This window comes from Tursiops truncatus, chromosome 2 (assembly GCF_011762595.2).
Source record: "Tursiops truncatus isolate mTurTru1 chromosome 2, mTurTru1.mat.Y, whole genome shotgun sequence".
Lineage (NCBI taxonomy): Eukaryota > Metazoa > Chordata > Mammalia > Artiodactyla > Delphinidae > Tursiops > Tursiops truncatus.
In genome coordinates this window covers 154,414,598-154,433,702 of record NC_047035.1, presented here as the reverse complement: position 1 = coordinate 154,433,702, position 19,105 = coordinate 154,414,598, and the positions used below count along the sequence as shown (strand labels likewise).

The following is a 19,105-nucleotide window of genomic DNA, read 5'->3' as shown; positions in this document are numbered from 1 at the left end:
AATAGAAGAGTCAGAGCTCTGATGGGCTCATCTGTCTTCGAGTCCAAGAGTGCCTCATTCTTAATGTTCTCATTCCAACAACTGCTACTGTTCAAAGTGCCGACTCACTCAGAGACAATAGAACTTTCTCATTCCTTGTACACTAGGGAAACACAGGCTAATTAAGCAGAGTTTAGATTTTCAGATGCTCACGTAACTTGACTGTACTGGCATACAGCAGTCATTATTTCAGGAATGACTTTTAAAAACACTGTGCTCCATGTTAAAGCATTAAACCTCAGATATTCACTGAGTGACTCACTTAGCAGCCAGAATGCAGCTCGGAAGCTTTCTGATTAAGACAAAAGGGGGAAATTTGTCATCACAAGCAATAGTGCCTGTGGCTGCATAGTTGAGCCCAAGTTGGCTTGGATAGCCAGGCATGCTCAGTGTCTTAAAGCTCTTAATTCCAGTTTCAGTTCTACCTCTTTTTAAGTGCGTAGCTTTGGGTATCAATTAACCTCTTTGATACTCTGCTTCCTCCTGTGCAAATATTAAATATTTGGGTCAGCAAATTGTTTCAACAAAATTATTAATTTACCAGGGTCTGTTTTAGCTGTGCATGAAGAGAGTACTTCTCAGCTAGTTGACTTCCCAGCAGCCCCTGTCTCTATACAGATGCCATCCCCCGATTAGGTATTGAGTGTGATCAGGGTGACTGCATGGAAATTGTTTCTTACATATTGCACAAGGCATGTGGGTTTAAGTTTTCACATTTCATTTAATCGTGGGCCATAAAAACATTAATGAAGACTGTGCTTATGAAATAAATTATCCTCAAAATAGAGCACTTAGTAAAACCTTATTAATTAGGATGTCTATTGCATTATTTTTCATGTTGTAGACACTACCCAGGTAAGGGCTGAGGTTATGACTTGTGACACCTCTATGTATCTGTAAGCATTTATATACACCCAGAGAGCCTTACTCCTTATTCTCATCACTCTCATTATAGCTGTGTATTATAGGTTTTGAATTAAAGACCAAAACCAAAAAAAAAAAAAAAAGAAAAGACCAAGACCAAAAAAAAAGAAAGAACCCCTCCCAACCAAGACCAAAAAAGAAAGAAAGAAACAAAGAAAACAAAGAGTTCATTGAATATTTAGTAAGCAGTTTGCCATGATCAAAAACATAAAAAGTACTATTTTAACTAGAACAGAGGTACTGGGGTGCATAATTGTAGTAGATAAGGAATTGAGAAAATGATCACATAAACTAAGTTGATCTAGTAACTAGATCTGACTGCATGTCCTGTGAACCAAAGTACCCAGGGCTCAGAAAATAAGAAAGAATACAATATTTAAAAATAACATACCACATAAAGAACTTAGAGACTGTTAGCAAGTCCAGTTCAGATATTTTCTCAGACTAATTTTATAAATGTAAGCTGTTAAGGTAACAAGCATAGATTGTTCTATGTTTCTAGGATTTGTGGAGGCTACAAGAAAGGAAAAGACAACTGGAAGGTATAACAGAAAAATCAGGCACGGTGCTGGTCTCTATAGCGGGACCTTGGAGCCAAGATGAGAAAAAATGCTGCTGTGAAGACATAATTATAGCTTTCACAAAACTGAAGCCCCAACCATCATGATTTAGGGCATCCCAAATTGGCAAAAATTAAAGACAAAGAGAAATTATTGAAAGCAGCAAGGGAAAAATGAAAAATAAATACAAGGGAACTCCCATAGGGTTAACAGCTGATTTCTCAGCAGAAACTCTACAAGCCAGAAGGAAGTGGCATTATATACTTAAAGAGATGAAAGGGAAGAACCTAAACCAAGATTACTCTACCCAGCAAGGCTCTCATTCAGATTCAATGGAGAAATCAAAAGCTTTACAGACAAGCAAAAGCTAAGAGAATTCAGCACCAGCAAACCAGCACTACAACAAATGCTAAAGGAACTTCTCTAAGTGGGAAACACAAGAGAAGAAAAGGATCTACAAAAACAAAGCCAAAACAATTAAGAAAATGGTCATAGGAACATACATATCGATAATTAACCTTAAACGTGAATGGATTAAATGCTCCAACCAAAAGACACAGGCTTGCTGAATGGATACAAACACAAGACCCATATATATGCTGTCTACAAGAGACCCATTTCAGACCTAGGGACACATAGAGAATGAAAGTGAGGGGATGGAAAAAGATATTCCATGCAAATGGAAATCAAAAGAAACCTGGAGTAGCTATACTCATATCAGATAAACTAGACTTTAAAATAAAGAATATTATAAGAGACAAGAAAGGACACTACATAATGATCAAGGGATCAATCCAAGAAGAAGATATAACAATTATAAATATATATGCACCCAACATAGGAGCACCTCAATACATAGGGCAACTGCTAATAGCTATAATGGAGGAAATCGACAGTAACACAATAATAGTGGGGGACTTTAACACCTCACTTACACCAATGGACAGATCATCCAAAATGAAAATAAATAAGGAAACACAAGCTTTAAATGACACAATAGACCAGATAGATTTAATTGATATTTATAGGACATTCCATCCCAAAACAGCAGATTACACTTTCTTCTCAAGTGCGCACGGAACGTTCTCCAGGATAGATCACATCTTGGGTCACAAACCAAGCCTTAGTAAATTTAAGAAAATTAAAATCATATCAAGCATCTTTTCTGACCACAATGCTATGAGATTAGAAGTGAATTACAGGGAAAAAAATGTAAAAACCACAAACACATGGAGGCTAAACAATATGTTACTAAATAACCAAGAGATCACTGAGGAAATCCAAGAGGAAATCAAAAAATACCTAGAGACAAATGACAATGAAATCACGACAATCCAAAACCTATGGGATGCAGCAAAAGCAGTTCTAAGAGGGAAGTATATAACTATACAAGCCTACCTCAAGAAACAAGAAAAATCTCAAGTAAACAATCTAACCTTACACCTAAAGGAACTAGAGAAAGAAGAACAAACAAAACCCAAAGTTAGCAGAAGGAAAGAAATCATAAAGATTAGAGCAGAAATAAATGAAATAGAAACAAAGAAAACAATAGCAAAGATCAATAAAACTAAAAGCTGGTTCTTTGAGAAGATAAACAAAATTGATAAACCATTAGCCAGGCTCAACAAGAAAAAGACGGAGAGGACTCAAATCAATAAAATTAGAAATGAAAAAGGAGAAGTTACAACAGACACCACAGAAATACAAAGCATCCTAAGGGACTACTACAAGCAACTCTATGCCAATAAAATGGACAACCTGGAAGAAATGGACAAATTCTTAGAAAGGTATAACCTTCCAAGACTGAACCAGGAAGAAACAGAAAATATGAACAGACCAATCAGAAGTAATGAAATTGAAATTATGATTAAAAATCTTCCAACAAAGAGAAGTCCAGATGGCTTTACAGGTGAATTCTATGAAACATTTAGAGAAGAGCTAACATGCATCCTTCTCAAACTCTTCCAAAAAATTGCAGAAGAAGGAACACTCCCAAACTCATTCTATGAGGCCACCATCTCCCTGATACGAAAACCAGACAAAGATACTACAAAGAAAGAAAATTACAGACCAATATCACCGATGAATATAGATGCAAAAATCCTCAACAAAATACTGGCAAACAGAATCCAACAACACATTAAAGTATCATACACTACGATCAAGTGGGATTTATCCCAGGGATGCAAGGATTCTTCAATATACACAAATCAATCAATGTGATACACCATATTAACAAATTGCAGAAGAAAAACCATATGATCATCTCAAGAGATGCAGAGAAAGCTTTTGACAAAATTCAACACCATTTATGATAAAAACTCTCCAGAAAGTGGGCACAGAGGGAACCTACCTCCACATAATAAAGGCCATATACGACAAACCCACAGCAAACATCATTCTCAATGGTGAAAAACTGAAAGCATTTCTTCTAAGATCAGGAACGAGACAAGGATGTCCACTCTCACCACTATTATTCAACATAGTTTTGGAAGTCCTAGCCATGGCAATCAGAGAAGAAAAAGAAATAAAAGGAATACAAATTGCAAAAGAAGAAGTAAAACTGTCACTGTTTGCAGATGACACGATACTATACATAGAGAATCCTGATGATGCCACCAGAAAACTACTAGAGCTCATCAATGAATTTGGTAAAGTAGGAGGATATAAAATTAATGCACAGAAATCTCTTGCATTCCTATACACTAATGATGAAAAATCTGAAAGAGAAATTATGGAAACATTCCCATATACCATTGCAACAAAAAGAATAAAATACCTAGGAATAAACCTACCTAGGGAAACAAAAGACCTGTATGCAGAAAACTATAAGACACTGATGAAAGAAATTAAAGATGATAGCAACAGATGGAGAGAGATACCATGTTCTTGGATTTGAAAAATCAATATTGTGAAAATGACTATACTTCCCAAAGCAACCTACAGATTCAATGCCATCCCTATTAAATTACCAATGGCATTTTTTATGGAACTAGAACAAATCATCTTAAAATTTGTACAGAAATACAAAAGACCCCAAATAGGCAAAGCAGTCTTGAGGGGAAAAAACGGAGCTGGAGGAGTCAGACTCCCTGACTACAGACTATACTACAAAGCTACAGTAATCAAGACAATATGGTACTGGCAGAAAAACAGAAACATAGATCAATGGAACAAGATAGAAAGCCCAGAGATAAACCCATGCACCTATGGTCAACTAATCTATGACAAAGGAGGCAAGGATATACAATGGAGAAAAGACAGTCTCTTCAATAAGTGGTGCTGGGAAAACTGGACAGCTACATGTAAAAGAATGAAATTAGAACACTCCCTAACACCATACACAAAAATAAACTCAAAATGGATTCCAGACCTAAATGTAAGACCGGACACTATAAAACTCTTAGAGGAAAACATAGGAAGAACACTCTGACATAATCACAGCAAGATCTTTTTTGATCCACCTCCTAGAGTAATGGAAATAAAAACAAAAGTAAACAAATGGGACCTAATGAAACTTCAAAGTTTTTGCACAGAAAAGGAAACCATAAACAAGATGAAAACACAATCCTCAGAATGGGAGAAAATATTTGCAAACGAATCAACGGACAAAGGATTAATCTCCAAAATATATAAACAGCTCATGCAGCTCAATATTAAAAAAACAAAGAACCCAATCCAAAAATGGGCAGAAGACCTAAATAGACATTTCTCCATAGAAGACATACAGATGGCCAAGAAGCACATGAAAAGCTGCTCAACATCACTAATTATTAGAGAAATGCAAATCAAAACTACAATGAGGTATCACCTCACACCAGTTAGAATAGGCATCATTAGAAAATCTACAAACAACAAATGCTGGAGAGGGTGTGGAGAAAAGCGAACCCTCATGCACTGTTGGTGGGAAGGTAAATTGATACAGCCACTATGGAGAACAGTATGGAGGTTCCTTTAAAAACTAAAAATAGAATTACCATATGATCCAGCAATCTCACTACTGGGCATATACCCAGAGAAAACCATAATTCAAAAATACACATGCACCCCATATTCATTGCAGCACTATTTACAGTAGTCAGGTCATGGAAGCAACCTAAATGCCCATCGACAGACAAATGGATAAAGAAGTTGTGGTACATATATACAGTGGAATATTACACAGCCATAAAAAGGAATGAAATTGAGTCATTTGTTGAGATGTGGATGGATCTAGAGACTCATACAGAGTGAAATAAGTCAGAAAGTATGGACACCAAGGGTGGAAAACTGCAGTGTGGTGGGGCTGGTGGTTTGCTGAATTAGGCAATTGGGATTGACATGTATACACTGATATGTATAAAACTGACGACTAATAAGAACCTGCAGTATAAACAAACAAACAAACAAAAAGAGTTCAATTAATGCATGTTAATTTAAAAATAAAATTTTAAAGATTTTTAAAAAACAATTTATGCTGTCTTTCGAAAAATAAAATTATAGGTTTGGGTTCTTAAAAAAAAAATCAAGAGAATTGTTCTTTAAAAACATCTGTTGAAATTTCTTTTTTCCAATTATTAAAATGCTGTTTGTGCCTTTTTTCTAAAGAAGAAAAAAAAACTTTTAATAAACCAACTCTAGTGATACCTTACTTGATCATATTTCATCCATGGTCTCCAAAGTTGTTTTTACCACATTAAAGTGTGGAATTAGAGACATAGTCTATCCTATGAAATCAATTTGTTTTTGATCCTGAATTATCTTTAGCAGACTACTAAGGGCATAATTTATTATCCTCAAAAAAACTTGCCGTATGATTTTATCATATTGAACAGTAGATAGGTGTCAAATTTGCAGCACCTCTCCTCATTTTTTAGACTCTAATCAAATATTCAAAAATTGAGTTGATTACAATAAATACCATTAAACTTTCTAAATTACACTAAACTCTGCAAAGTAAACTGGTCCAGAGCAACTGGGATTCTCATACTTTTCTAGGGAAAATGAAAAATGGTACAGCCGTTGTGAAAAACATTTTGACAATTTCTTGAAAAGGTAAACATACAATTACCATAAGACTAAGCCCTCCTGCTCCTAAACATTTTCCCAAGAGAAAAGACTTGTGCTCATACGAAATACCTGTATATGAATGTTTATTACAGCTTTATTTACAATCACCAAAAACTGGAAACAACCAAGATAATCTTCAACTAGTGAATGGATAAACAAACTGGAGTACATGCATAAAATAGAATCCTACTGAATAATAAAAACAAACAATTGGTTCATGTGAAAACATAATGAATCTTAAATGTATGTTGCTAAGTGAGAGGAGCCAGATCCAAAAGTCCGTATGCAAAATTATGGGATGGACAACAGTAGGATATATCAGTAGTTTCCAAGGGTTGGAGGGGAGAGAGGCATTTACTAAAAAGGGATGGCACAGAAGTGTTTATTTGATTGGTTGAACTGTTCTGTATCACAGTTGTGGTAATGGATACACAATTCTCTGCATTTGTTGAAACCAGTGGAACCATATACCACAAAGAGTGAATATAACTGTATGTAAATTTTTAAAAGATCAAGCAGGATGTGGAAAACACCAAACAGAATACAAACTATAACAAGCGAAGTAACTGTGCTACAAATAAACAACAATAATACAATAAAGGTAAACATAGAATAAAAAGAACCTATGTAACTTTGGAAAACACTTTGAATAATTTAAGCCTAAAGGCAGAAAGCACTGTAAACCAATTCCCTATTCAAATCAGAAATAATTTCTCACAAGAGTTATGAGTTAGCAATTCTAAAACTTTTGCGGGGGGCACTAAGATTCAGCAACTAAGTAAATTTACTGTAGAAAATAGAGCCAGAATCCTTGCTGTTGGAGAAAGAAGTAAAATATAAGAAAAGAAAAAAGGCTAGAATTAACTCTTTATGTTAGATTTGAATTGGAGGCATCAGAATTAACACATTATTTTTTAATAGGTAGATAGATAGTAGATAGACAGGCATAGAGTTATATATATATACATGCATGTAAAAATAAAGAGATGTGTATGAGTTAGTAAATGCAGAAACATTTCCTAAGCTTCGCAAATAAAGAAGGCCTAGAAGCAATGGCACCTCAATAGCAATGAGCATATCATGCTGCCAGATCTTGGTGTCTAAGTCCCATTTGCCAGTAAAAGAAACCCTGAAGAAGTGGTATATTCCAGATCTGGGGCAGAAAAAAATTGGCAGATGAGCCTGGAGCATCCTGTGATGACAAAAAGTAAGAACATGCTCATAAACAAAACAAAACAAAAAATACCCTAAAACAACAACAACAAAAAAAAAACCCCAAAAATGAAACAGGGAATGTGTCAAAGGGGCACAGGAGGCAAACTGAAAGAGCTCCCAGTGCCCCCAGACTGGAGCATTTTGGGCCACAAAAATAATAGGAGTAATAGATTAAAACCCATAAATAGAATAAATATCTATAATTCCATACTGAAATAAATGGGGGATAAGACACAGCTCTTCCTTATGAAAGATTCCAACTAATCAGAAAATCACCATTAGAATGCCAGAATAATAACTATTTCAGGTCAGAGCTACTAATGGAATCAGAATTAGTGAGCAAAAGTTTCAGGAGAGACAGGATACTTACATAGTCTTAAATCATTCGTGTTTTACAATGGGAAAAAATAGTATATTTTCAATGGAAAAACTCAGCCAAAGATACCTTAATGATATGATCAAGGTTAACTTCACCACTAATAAGACATATCGACATCATGTATATCCTAATAAGATACACTGAGCAGAGTATACCATTTCTGTGATATTCTTGTTTAAAATAAATATGCAACCTCAATAGAATAATTAAGTGACAAATTTGTCAAGTGCTACAATAGTACCTGGCACCTAAGTAACCCTGATAAAAGATTTAAAATGGAATAAAACTGAAAAAAGAAAAGAAAAGAAAGTCTTAGAAACTGAAAATTAGTTTTGGGTAGATAGCACACATACAGGCATGGTTTTAAAACACTTTACCAAGCAATATACAAACAAGCACAAATTAGCTTTGGTATAAAGAATAAGTGTTTGAAATGCTGAGTGAGGGAGTGATCCCAGTCAAGTGGCGTTAATCAGGGAATGCTAAAGATAAATCATTTTTTTCATAAATATTGTGTATCTGAAAAAGTCTATTCTCAAGGGCACTTCATCATTTTTAATAAAGGCAAATTATATTTCATTTGTGAATAGTTAGTACATTTCAGTACCAATAGCAAGCACAAGCAACTGCTTCACTTGACAATACATTTGAACCAGCAGCTTTTGTAAGTCCTGTAACTTTGGCAGTTGTATACACCCACCCCAGTTGCAATTATCACCTCTTTTGGTGACTTAACCTCAATTCCTGATCTTCTCCTGACACATAACGCAGTATTTCTACCTAGATAGCCTGCCAGTGCCTCAGCTCTACAGATTTAAAACTAAGATTCCTCATATTTTCCTTAAAATCAATCCTCTTTGTCCCCCCAATTTTTTTTTTCCGATTACACACAAATATAACATCACAGTCATTTCAGAAACTTTTCCCATTGAGCTCAACTGGGGAATGATTCTTATTAGTTCTGCATTTATTAGTTGATGAAAAAAACCATACGGAACACTGAATAGTGCCAGCATTTGGCTAAATACTAGGGATTCAATAGGAAGCAAGACATTGTCTGGACACAAAGAAATATAAGGTAGACAGATGCTTACTAAACATTGCATCTTTTTCTCACATTCAACATCTCAACTTGCTGCCAGGCAGGGCCATGAGACTAGTCGTGGCCAATGGACTGTGGGTAGAAATGATACATGTGCCATCTTGAGCTGAGACAGTGAAAATCCCATATGCGACCTACCAGTGACTCTTTTTTTTTTTAAGATTTATTTTTATTTTTTTTGCTGTGTTGGGTCTTTGTTGTTGCGTGTGGGCTTTCTCTAGTTGTGGCGAGAGGGGGCTACTCTTCCTTGCAGTGCATGGGCTTCTCACTGCAGTGGCTTCTCTTGTTGTGGAGCACAGGCTCTAGGCATGTGGGCTTCAGTAGTTGCGGCATGCTGGCTCAGTAGTTGTGGCACACGGGTTTAGTTGCTCTGTGGCATGTGGGGTCTTCCTGGACCAGGAATCGAACCCGTGTTGCCTACATTGGCAGGCGGAGTCTTATCCACTGAGCCACCAGGGAAGTCCCTCCAGTGACTCTTGATGTGTCATGGTGACTGAGAAAGTCATGTTTTCAACAGATTCTGATGTATATACATATATATATATATATATATTTGCACGTAGGAGATTTATTTTGTGGATTCCGTACGATTTTCCATAGAAACGATTATCTATGAATAAACATAGTTCCTCTCTGGATATTTATTTATATTGCCTTATTGCCCTAGTTAAAACCTCCAGTAATAAAATAGAACCTCCATTTAATAGAAATGGTGAAAACAAGCATCCTTACCTTATTCCTCATCTTAATGGCCTTTTAAAATTAAGTATAATTTTAGCTGAAGGTGGTTTCATTGTGATCCTTTCATTGGTTGAAAAATTCCCTCTGATCTTTGTGCACTGAGGATTTCTTCAAACTCTATCAGAAAAGATGTTAGATCTTGTCAGATACTTTTTCTGCATCTATTGAGATGACCAGATCACATTTCTCTTTTAGTCTACTTACATGATAAGTTACATGGATTGACTTTCATAATATTGAGCCAATCTTGCCATTCCTGGGGTAAACTCTACTTACTTAATATATATTATCCTGTTTACTTATTTTTGCATTCAGTTTCCTAAAATTTTGTTAAGAATTTATGTCTGTGTGTGAGGGTTATAGGTTTGTATTTTTCTTTTTTAATGATTTTGACTGATTTTCAAATTACAATAATTCTGATGTCATTGAATGTGTTGGGTGACATGCCCTCTTTGATTTTACGGAACAGTTTGAGTATAACTGGTATTATTTCTTCAAGTTTGTTTAAATTCATTTTGAAGACCTCTGGTCCCAGAGTACCCCTGTCAGAAAGTTTTAAACTATAAATCCAATTTCTTTTATTGATATAAAGCTATTTAGATTATGTATATATATTTTCTTAGCATGCTTACCTTACTGCTTTCCACCACCTGAAATTCCAAGGTACAGCCTACTCAGTGTGATGGAGGGGCTAAAAGAGAGAGAAATGTGGGGTAAGCAGCATTCCCAGTGTTTCTTTATACCACCACCACATAAGGCTTTACAAAAGTATGACATTTAATGGAGGGTGCGGTTAACTAGAAGGAATTACAGTATAAGGAAGAAAATCCTTAAGACTGTGATAAACATGACTTTCCCCATTGTTCAAAGCAATACACTGGAAGTGCAGTGTCTTTACAGACAGTTCTCTGGTGGGCACACCCCAGTTCCTGACACAGTTCCCATCTGTCTTTCCTCTCAGGAATACCTCTTCCCCAACATTTCCATGTGGTTCCCCATCCACGCAGTCACCTTTCAACAAATCCCTCCCCCAAATCATAGAAATTAATATCATCCTGAGAAAAACATGGCTCTTGGTCTGTGATATGCAATCAGTAGTAATGGTTTGTGTATGTTAGTCATGGGGTGGGTATAATTTCTGAAGAATTATTTATAGAAAAAGCAGACATTGGAAAAAGAGAGGCCTGTGAGATGTGGACGGTACAAATCTCAAGAGCGATCGTACGTGGGCATGAGCTTTTCATAGCCCCCTTCTCACAGTGCATGTTAGAGAATTTTTTTTTTCCTTCCGATTATTTAGTGAGGCCTGTGAATCAATCCCTGTCTCTGTCTCTATCTCTGTCTCTGTCTCTGTCTGTCTCTGTCTCTCACTCTCACACACACACAGACAGAGAGAACTTTCTTTATTTAAGACAGGCTTTCTCAGAGATAGTAATGCTCACCACCAGAAGAAACATACGTTCTTCAAACTGCTCAATGTTTTACTATGTACAAGGCAACTGCTTTCCAGTGGAGAATTATATTATGCACTGAAGTGTTAGTTCCTCCCCTCCTCTCTGCCCTTGAAACTTTTATAATTGGTCCACTTGGGTGCCCAGGAGAAGAATGATCCCCTGTACTGAGTCATATTTCTCTTAATGGAAACTCCTGTCTGCACATTTGGGGCCATATGAAAGGATCTACTCACACCCTTAGCCAAAGGCTAGTCTTATTCCAAGTACTGGTTTGGAAAGAGGAAAGAGAGTTGTTTTATTTTTTAGTTATAAGAGGAAAGAGGCCATTGTGATAAGAATTCATTTTGCAGTTAGGGTATAGGAAGCCAAACGGAGCTTTGACAGATGGCTGATGTTTTCCCTGTTAAGTAAATTTGAGGTCTTTGGCTAAAAGTATTCTGAGAGATGCTGACTAAATGGTATAGGGGAGAGTGGTGGACATTTGAATGAGTCATTGTTGGGTCTGAGAGAGGGAGCTGATAAGATTAAAACAAGTTCTTCTACATGGTCCTTGTCGGGGGTGGGGGGGGGGTCCAGTTGCAGGTTGAGACCATTCATTTGTCATGATGGTAGTCTCCATGGTTGTAACCTGGTATAGGAATGGAAAAATACAGGTGGCCAGACTGGTGTAAAACTAAGAGTTTGCAGGGGGATGGGTTACAGGCCCCAGAGTAGCAGAGGGATGAAGTTGCAGCTGTGGGAGTGACTGAGAAGCTGGGCATAGAGGGCCTTCCTCGGTGAAAGGGAAGGGAAAGTCACACGTGTTTCATCAACTCCTTTTAGTCCCCTCGTGAGTGGCTAAATCCTGTTGGCGGTCCTTCCTGGAGGCATTCACCCTGCCTTGCAGTCCACCACCTCCTAAACGTATGTGTTAACGATGACAGACTGTAGTTAATTTTCCTATTTCAACTTTCTAATTAGGAATCCCCCTGCACAAAAATGTTTAATGTCTTCTCTTTGCCTTTTCAATATCCTCCGTTCCCCTTATTTGCAGCTTAAAACCCTCACATGGACTGTATTGCTCAGTGGACTAGTCCAGCTTAAAGCACGATCAACTCGTTTAAACATGTCACTTTAAGTAAGATAAGGTAGTTGATTCTGAATCTTCAGAGGGAATAATCCAGTTGATGTTGACCCCATGCTCCTGATCTGCTGGAGGAGAGGGACACAGGATAGACTGGTAGACAAGGAAGACGGGCTTTGGGAGAAGAATAGAATGTCAGAACCCTGGCCCTAAACTGGGGGTTTGTGGTTGGTGCTAAATCCATCTCCCCTAATGAGAACCTGAGACCTAACCTAATTTTCCAGCCCCTCCCCTAATGCTCAGGTGGAAAAACAGGGGGCATGTGTAACTATGATCTATAAGCACATTAGAAGTGTTTTACTTATTATACCACACCCATCCTAAAGATAAAGCATATGTTCTTTATATTTTTCTCCAGGGCTGAAAATGTTGCCTTGGGGGTTGTTGTCATTTATATCTGTTCCACATACATAATTAATCAGGATTTCTTTCTTTATTATGATTTTTAATAAGTCACAGTGTTAAAGAGCACTTAATTTAGATGAACCGTGCTAGTGGGCAAAGGGAATTGAAATATCCTATAAATTATTGAAATGAGCCTATGGAAATCATAATTCATTAAGTTCCTTTGCCCTCTGGAAAATTTCTTTACTCTCTGCATCCACTCCCTTTGGAATCTCACCTACGTTTCAAGGCCTAGCTTTAAAAGTGACTTTTCTGCATAACTTTTGCCCATCGAAACGTGTTCTCTTCCTCCTTTCAACTCTGGTGATACTTTGTGCTTTGTGAAGGTAATATATTTTATGTTATAAACTTTATTTTTCTAGATACATCGTCTCTCCAAATGCAAAATCATTAAGTAGCTTACAGTGGCACTGGTAAACATTTAAGTAAAATTAATACCATTATTATTTTATTTTTTATAAAATTATTATGGTTTTTTAATTTTAATCTTTGCTACAACCCTGCATGTAAACATTATTTGGAAGACAGTGATTATTAAGGATTATTTATCTTGAAACTTTAGAGTAAAATAGTTATGGGCTGTATTCCTGGATCTAAAACTTACTAGCTATGTGACTTTAGCAAGTTGCTTAATTTCTCGGAGTTTTACTTTCCTCATCTGTAAAAGTAGAATGGTATTTATATTTTAAAAATTGTATATACATTTATATATTTGTATAACTTATCACTGCTGTATGAAATGAAACATTGTTTATATGTGAGGTAACATATAAAATACCTACAAATGAGGTATTCAGAGAATTTCTAGGGATTTGTGGGGCACAGTTTGAAACATTTTTACTATACATATTGGAAACCCCCCAACTTTCAAAATATTGCCTCCTTGCACTTGACTATTAGCAGGTAGGGCATAAGCCAAAATAAAGTGTAAACTCCTGGAGATTTGTTCCTTTTCTTTTGTAGGGAAGAACAGTCTTAGTCATCACCAGATACACCACAGAGCACATTCAAACAGATTATCAAGTGTGTACATGTACATAATCAGGCTTAGTGCTCTAAGTAGGTAGGAGTATTATGAATCAGGAGAGAAGTATCAATCATGAAAGAAATGTCAACATGAAAGACATTACCAAAAAACTCTACTCATATTAAAGTTCGCTAACATAACAAATAGATGCTTTTAGGCAATTGTCAAGACAAAGCAAACAGTGATCCTCCAGATTCTTCTCAGCAGTGAAGAGAATGAGAAAAAAGTTACAGATTTTACACAAATAGTACTAACTTGTAAGGGGTAGTGTGTTTCTCACTGTGCTCATTTTAATCTCTTTAATCATCTGTTGCAGGAAGGAAAGTGTGTCAAGGTACAGGGTCTAGTTAAATACCATCTGTATGACTGATGAGCCATGTTTTGGCATCTTTTGAATTTAAACTCATTTGCAGGAGGAAAAAAACGCTTTTTTACCTAGAGGATGAAAACATCCGCTACTGGCAGTTCGACAGAGGGTGGCTAGTTAAGATAGATTTCACACAGGTCAGCTTATTTCGGAGAGCAGCAGGCCACAACGGATACTGATTGAGATGGACATCCATATCATGATGACCTATATAATTTATCAAAAATAAAATAATAATTTATCAAACAGAAATATTTTATTGGATGGCTTGGGCATTCCTCTGGCCTGAAATCATAAAATGGATGGTAATTTTATGAAGGATGGCAAAAAATAATGTTGCCACAATTAAAAAATTATTGCAAAATGGAGCTATCTTTGGGAAATTAAATAATTCCATAAAATAATCTGAAGTCAACATGAACCAGAATATATAGTTAGAAACATGTAGGGATTTTGTTAAGCAAAATAATATATTTGTCCCTAAATGTCCTTATATTTATGACGTCTTAGAATGGCAGATATAGGAATAGAGAAAAAGCACAGGATTTTGACCTGGATAGAACTTACTCCTGGACCTACCACTTTCAGGCTATTACCCTCAGAACATATCTTGATAAAGATATGTTTCTGGTTTTTCTTTTATAAAATGGGTGCAAGGTTACTTATCTGATATAATTGTTGAGAAAGAAAGATTCCTTGATGTGGTTAACACAGTGCCTAATACATAATAAATGGTAGATTTTCATTATTAATTTTACTATGATGATGATTGAAAAAAATCCATGACTTGAAAAATCCATTGTAAAATCACATTAACCTTCTGGCTTTTGATACTAAAATTAAATATTACCTTAATAATATGATGAGAATCGGTGTCAGAAGGGATGATTTCCCAATTTACTGGATAATATTTCCATTTGGAATTAAGAGAGGTATGTTCCCACCCTCCTTTAGTTTTATGAACCTTAGTGATTTGATATCATTTTTGGATGAACTAAGAAGTCCTTCTCTGTCCCCTTAGAAAACAGAAACAGTAAAAGCATCCAGTTGGGTGCTTTAAGAGAAATTAGGGGTATTTTTAAGAGAAATAAGAGATAACTGGCACTTCTACATAGTTACTGTTAGAAATAATTATTTAAAATGAAGTATGCCAAGGTCAAAATAATTTTTGGTAAGTGTCCTTCAGCTTATAGTTAACAACTCTGCAGAATAACTCAATCCATTCAATTGCCTGGGAGGACTTTTTGTATCCTGTTTGTTTTAAAGGATTAAACCCGGACGGTACACTATTGGAAGTTACATATTCTCTAAGTGCATCATTCAAAGTATGAATTTAGTAGCACTTTAATATTTTTCAAGTTAATGTTATTGCAACCTTGCCTTAAGGGAAAGAAAAACAACAACGACATAGAGGCTTTGATTGTCCACTTGTCAATTTGTTAGTGTGAACCTAGAATTTCTATCTCAGAAAATGTTGGCCCTGCTTGCCCACACTGCCTCAACAACACCTCCAAGCTTAGATGAGTGGTTCAAGCATGTTTTTGACCCTTACTTTGCTGTTTGTAAAGTCAGGCATATATCCTCTTAATTGACGGCACAGACTTTATTCCAGCCACTATACAATATTTTTCAGTAATGTTCATGGAAGACCACTAGTTAGATAATTTATTTCTTCAGATACTCTACATTTTATCACTTGTTGAAATCAGACTGTTATAAATATGCTACATGTATACTTTACTGAAGTCCAGCTTTATGATATCAGGCAAGTTATGCTTGTCACTCCACATGTCTTTTGAAGATGTTAGTTACAGCTAATAAAATTCATCTTTGGATTGTATCTCACATCTCAGTTTTAGATATAGTTTTAATTCCTCTGAACAACTTACATATATTTGTTGACCAAACTAAATTATATAACCGATGATACTTCCTTTCTTGTTTTGATTCTTAAAATATCACAGCATATTTTGTGACCTACAAGACTTTATGACTTTTTTTGCCTACTAATTTTATCTCCATCTTATTTTTCTTACTCTATAAATCTTTTTATGTTGGTGTATCAGGTGAATTTCTGGTAAGCAGTATGTCATGGCAGCTATGGAAATGCATGGCATAGAAATGCATTTCCAAGAGAAAAGAGAATCAGTTGGGAGTACATGGTTGACATCCTGTGGATCTGCCATCATTTATGTGGAGACATGCTTTCTTCCCCGGGCAGGCTTCGCGGAGACAGTGACTAAGCATGGTGGAGGCACTAGCGGTGGCCCCTTCCTATGGGATGAGAGACATCCTTAGAGGGCAGCTTTGGCTCGGGACCTCCAGTCGCGTTCCTGACCCCAGCTTGTTTCAAGGTGTGCTGTGGTGTGAGACTCTTGCCGCTCCTTCTCCCTCTCTTCTCTGCCTGCTGCCCCCTCCCCTTTACCTTCATATGAGTTTCTCCCAGTACATCCTCTGCGCATCGAATGTTCTTCTTGGTGTCTGCTTGGAGGACCTGAATTAACACAGGTGATACCAAGAGTGAGCAAAAAGGCAGTAAGTTGGTGCTTGAGAATTAGTCCCCTCGCTGCCCAAGTAGCAAGGAAAATATTGCTTCAGGTGTTATAATTGAGCATAATTAGTCCTTGAAATAAGATGAAAATTACTCATTGTTAAAGCTTTCATGAGTGATAACATGGGAAAACAAGCTAAATGCCCTTGAAGGTGGAATGACTCAGATTGGACGATTCAGGCATTTGAAAGATACGGGGGAAACAATGCCCATAAGAACTGCAAAACTGCAAGGTTTTTGCAAAATGATATCGGCGCTGCAGAGGAATAATGAGAAACTAAAGGCTGTGAACAAATAGAAGCTAATGTGAAAGTCAAAGGGGGCTTTTAATAGTTTAGAAAGAGGCCTTTATACCCTTCAGGTGAAGAGCAGACATAGATGAGAAACAGAGTATTAGAGAAAAAGAGGGACAACCTTTCAGAGACCTTTAGCAAGGCAGGTCTGTTTTGTTAAAGTCAAGGTTCTGGTTGGAAAAACCTGAAACCCTGAAAAGGGGAATGAGGTCACATGGGTGGATGTACTTGGGGATTTTGATGTTTGCAGAGGTGACCTACCTTTCCATGGTAGGAGGCAGCACTCTCCCCCTGAGCACTGATATGGAAGAGGTCTTTCCCTATAAGGTCACAGGTGCCTCTCCAGACCTATCTCCTTGTTACGGGCTGAATTATGTCCCCTAAAATTTCACATGTTGAAGCTCTAACTCCCAGTGTGACTGTATTTGGAGATGGGGCATTTAAAGAGATAATTAAGGTTAAACAATCCTAATCTGATAGGACTAGTGTCCTTGTAAGAATGGAAAAAGGCACCAGGGACATGCATGTACAGAGAAAAGGCCGTGTGAAGACACAGTGAGAAAGAGGCCATCTACAACTCAGGGAGAGAGGCCTCAGGAGAAAGCAAACCTGCTGAAACACTGACCTTGGACTTCAAGCCTACAGAACTGTGAGAAATAAATTTCTGTTTAAGCCAATAAGTTTGTGATATTTTGTGGAAGAAGTGGCCTGAGGTTAGAATATATGTATTCCTGGCCGCTGGCTGGTGAACTAGCTAGCTGATCAGGGGCCTATAGGAAATGGACTAGAAGATCAGAATCAAGAAGGCTTAGGTAGAGGCATGCAAGTGGACATATGAGAACAGCACACCCACAAGCACCCACCATAAGCAGCACTGAACAAACAGTAGAGGAAATGCTTGGCTGGTTCATATTGGTCAGTCTTCATCACTTATAGCCCTAGAACCAGAGCTCTGGACACATGAAGGGAGTGGCCACAGCAGCAGAGATGGAGACTATTCATGGGCCCATCAACATGGATCCTCACTCACCAAGACTGATCTAACTACTGCTGCCATTGAACTTCTGAACTGCCAGGAACAGATACCAAAACTGAGTCCTCAACATAGCATTATTTCATGAGGAAACCAACCAGTCACTTGGAGTCGATTCTATTGGGTCCCTTGCATCCTGGATCAGCCAGTGGTTCATCCTCACAATGATAGATTCTCTCTCTCTTCTGCGTATGCATTTGCCTTTCCTGCCAGCAGAGCCTTAGCCAGTCTCACTATCCAGAGATGTAAGGAATGACTGATCCACAGGCATGGGATACTATAAACATATCATAGGACCAGAGGAACAACTTACCACTGGAGGATGCATGAGTGGGTCCATGAACATGGGCTTCACTGGTCATATTGTATACCATGAGACCCAAGCTTCTTAAATCCTTTCACACTTCCTGCCTGAATAAGTTTGGGCAACCTTCCTCAGCTGAGGAGAAAGAAAAGCAGAAGGAGGCTGGTGACATGTGTGGAATTTTTCACCATAGTTGTGGTAAAATCAGCTGAGCCAAAGAGAAGTGGCCCTATGCATATAGAAACAAAAACCAGAATGGGAGTTTTCAGCTGCAGGTCTTAGGAGCTTGTCCTAAGAGATGGATGTAGGTGAATCATCATTAGTCATAAAGGTGGGAACCCTCATCAAACTCCTGAAGAAAATGAAACTCTCCAGGATTGAGAAGGTTCACATGCCTCCCTAGCATTTACTGGTACACTGAGCGTTCTGTACCTAATTGTATTACTCATGTTACCAGGCAAAAGGCCTATGCGACTTAATCTAAATCTGTGAAAACAGTTAAAGATTCGTTTAAGTACACAATGGATTCTTACTGTTCT

At 37.2% G+C, this 19,105-nt stretch overlaps 1 long non-coding RNA gene across 2 annotated transcripts in view; it reads right to left on the bottom strand.

The window, feature by feature from the left end:
* Positions 1-18,702, bottom strand: part of LOC141277887 (uncharacterized) — a 48,083-nt gene extending 29,381 nt beyond the window's left edge. For both annotated transcript variants that reach the window (XR_012329758.1, XR_012329757.1), the window contains exons 1-5: positions 18,576-18,702; positions 16,811-16,879; positions 14,454-14,592; positions 10,642-10,700; positions 10,001-10,126 (exon numbers count right to left, since the gene is read on the bottom strand). This is a non-coding gene — a long non-coding RNA (uncharacterized lncRNA). The remainder of the gene's footprint in view (positions 1-10,000; positions 10,127-10,641; positions 10,701-14,453; positions 14,593-16,810; positions 16,880-18,575) is intronic.
* Between the last annotated feature and the right edge of the window lie 403 nt (positions 18,703-19,105).